Source organism: Myotis davidii, unplaced genomic scaffold (assembly GCF_000327345.1).
Source record: "Myotis davidii unplaced genomic scaffold, ASM32734v1 scaffold67, whole genome shotgun sequence".
Taxonomy (NCBI): Eukaryota; Metazoa; Chordata; class Mammalia; order Chiroptera; family Vespertilionidae; genus Myotis; species Myotis davidii.
The window spans coordinates 886,247-889,415 of record NW_006298521.1 but is presented as its reverse complement, the minus strand read 5'-3'; the positions used below and the strand labels follow the sequence as shown (position 1 = coordinate 889,415).

Genomic DNA, 3,169 nt, shown 5'->3' with positions numbered 1-3,169 from the left:
CCCGCGCCCCTGGCCGGGCTTTGTCCGGGCCTTTCTCTCCGGGACCATGGAAAAGCCGTGTCAGCGCCGCCTTTGTCTGCGCTGGACAAAGGCGGCCGGTTCACAGCCGCCGCGCTGGCCCGGCTCCGTGTTTGGATAATTCGCCCACAAAAAGCGTGTGGCCCTTTCGCCTCCACCCGCTGGACTCAGCACCCGCCCTCCGAGGCCTTTCAGGGCTCCGGGAAGTTCCCACAGCCCCGGGGCAGGCGCGGGCGCGTTTTTTTCCCCCCCGCCCCAGCCCCTGGGCCCGGGAGCCCAGCACCTCCCAGCTCCCGGCTGGAGGACAGGCCATGCGGACCGCCTCGGGGCAGGGGGCTGGCTCCCCGGTGGGACTCTGAGCAAGTCGCTCCCTCAGCTCAGGTTCTAATCTGCAAAAGGGGCGCTGAGTCATGTGTGCACCCCAGGGGTCAGGGCTAGGTCCGATCGCCACACTCGGTGCCCACAGCACATGGGAGCTGGGAGAGCCACCCCCCCTCCCCCCCACAGTGCCTCCGTGCCCACGGACAGCGCACCTGCAGGCGGTGAGGGAGCGGATGGCTGTGCTGGGACGCGTGCAGTAGTCAGGCCGCCACACAGGGAAGGAGGGACTGCTGGCCCAGAGGGTTAGAGCCCCCGACATCCCATCAGAATGAAGACCAGGGTGGCGTGCTGTCTGCAGCCCTCCCCGTCCCCAGCCAGAGCCCGGGTGTGGCTGTCCCGCCCTCAGGGCCCTGTTCCCGATGGAGAGACTCAGGCCCAGAGAAGGGTCCCCAGTACCTGAACCCCCCCAGGGACCCTGCAGCCGGCCTCTGGGGGCCTCTGCCTCTTGGCATTAACTGCCCGGGGCCGCCTGCTCTCAGGGGCTGGGCTCCCGCCGCCTCCAGGCTCCTCCTCTGGGCCTGGCCCCGGGCAGCGGGGTCTGGGGGCTGCAGTGACAGGACTGGGGCTTCATGGGGGAAGGGGCTGACAGGAATCAGGTGCTGTGGGCAGCTCCCCACTCAGCAGACCCCCCAGGACCCCAGCCAGGAGTCTCACCTGTCCCCTCCTGACCTGTGCACCCAGGACCCTGGGAGTCGGCTCCTGAAACAGGAGATGGGGCATCCTGCAGGTCAGTCACCTCATTGTGCAACTGGGGAAACCGAGGCAGAGGAGCGGGACCAGCTGGAGTCTGAACAGGGAGGCAGGACCCTGCCTGAGACACTGGGCAGCTACGCCCGGGCCTGGCTCTCTCCGGGTGCTGGGGTCCAGCCCCAGCAGATCCAGGGGTCCCCCAAGGTTGGACGGAGTCGGCGAAGAAGGAATGACACGGAGACAGCGTTCAGTTGATCAGCAGCCTTGCCAGGATCTCTAGCCACAATCTCCAGCCAAGTTCTGTTGCCATGTTCTCTCCAGCGAAGTTCTTCTGTCTCTAGGTTCTGTGTAGGTTCTGTCTTCTAAGTTCTGGGTCTTGTTGTCTTGTTACGTCTGTATTTATACCAGTTGAGTCAATCCTATCAATCTCTATTCCAAAGGATAGGGCGTTTCTTATCTCCATTCCAGGGAGTAAAGATTATGTAGTGTAAGCATGATTGTTCGTAGTTAAAGAGATTAATTACCCGCCTGGCACTTAGGTAAGGGGTTTTATTCCCTCTCTAACTTCAGGGGAAACTCCCTACCTGGGGAAACAACCTTTCTCGGCGAGGTGACCTTGGTTAAAACACACAGTGCCAAGAAGGTGAGCAAACATATTACGAACAGTATGCCATATACGCCAGGTCCCTTGAAACAGCAAGGATGGACCGGCTCCCAGCATCAGCGCCTCCAAGTGCCCAGAAATAGACCCACGCGCACACTCAGCTGACCCCCACAAAGGCGCAGGGGCCGATGGAGCGGAGTCCGCCTTCCTGCCTCGGTGCTGGGGCAGCGGGACAGGCACACGCGGACGGTGGATCCGCACAGATCTCACACTCGCCAGAGGGAACTCCGCGTGGGTCGCAGGCCCAATGGAAGGCACAAGCCGTCAGATCTAGAAGACAACACAGGAGGAAACCCCGGTGGCCGCGGGCATGGCGACGGTGTTTCGGACACAACGCCAGAGACACGACTGTGGAGGGCACGGGCCGAGCGGGCTGCCCGGGTGACAGCAGCTGGGTGATGGGTCAGAGGACGAGGGGACGAGCCACGAGGGAGCGAGCCCTTGTGCAAAGCCCCGGGGAAGGGCGGGCCTCCAAACACACAGGGAGCTCTTCACTCAGCCACGGAGAGCACACACCCGCTTTATAACGGGGGAGATCTGAGCAGACGCCTCGCCCTGGGGGGTCAGCAGGCGCAGGGCAGGTTCCCAGCCCCCTCGCCACCTGGTCCCGGGGAGACGCTCCGCCTCCGACGCATCGGGAAACGCACAGTTAGACAGCGAGGTGCCCCACGTTCCCTTAGGAGGTGCCGCCCGGGACACTGGCGACGCGGAAGGCCGGCCGGGGAGCGGCAGGCAGCCTCGTTCACGCCGGTGGGGACGCCGATGGCGCAGACACCGGGGAGACAGACAGCCTGGCGGTTTCTTACAAAACGAAACGTCCTCTTGCCGTCGATCCCGCGCTCGCACTCCTTGGCGTTTACCCAGAGGAGCGGAGACTTGTTTCCACACAAAACCCTGCCCGTGGGTATTTACAGCAACTTTATTCACAAACGACAGAACTCGAGGCAGCGAGGATGCCCTCAGCAGATGATGGGGAAACGCGGTCCACCCAGACGGCGGAATATGGCTTGTTTGTTTAATGTTCTTATTGATGTCAGAGCGGACGGGAGAGGGAGAGGGAGAGAAACATCCATGATGAGAGAGAATCATGGATCGGCTGCCTCCTGCACGCCCCACACTGGGGATCAAGCCCACAACCCGGGCCTGTGCCCTGACCGGGATCGAACCTCAACCTCCAGGTCCATAGGTCGATGCTCAACCCCTGAGCCACGCCGCCCAGGCCAGACAGAGGCGTCTCCTTCAGCGCTAAAATGAAACGGCCGTCCAGCCACGGACACGCGTGCAGGAACCTTAAAGGCATGTCCCCAAGTCAGAGAAGCCGGTCGGACAGTCTGCACACTGCTTCCAACTCTGTGACCTCCTGGAAAAGGCAAAACCGTGGGGACAGTGAAAGGCCCAGCCACCAGGGCTGGGGGG

At 62.7% G+C, this 3,169-nt stretch overlaps 1 long non-coding RNA gene across 1 annotated transcript in view; it reads right to left on the bottom strand.

Moving 5' to 3' along the window:
• The window catches only part of LOC107184738, a 21,334-nt gene that overhangs the window by 5,166 nt on the left and 12,999 nt on the right, over window positions 1-3,169 (bottom strand). Inside the window, exon 2 of the long non-coding RNA XR_001515636.1 lies at window positions 2,100-2,101. This is a non-coding gene — a long non-coding RNA (uncharacterized LOC107184738). The remainder of the gene's footprint in view (window positions 1-2,099; window positions 2,102-3,169) is intronic.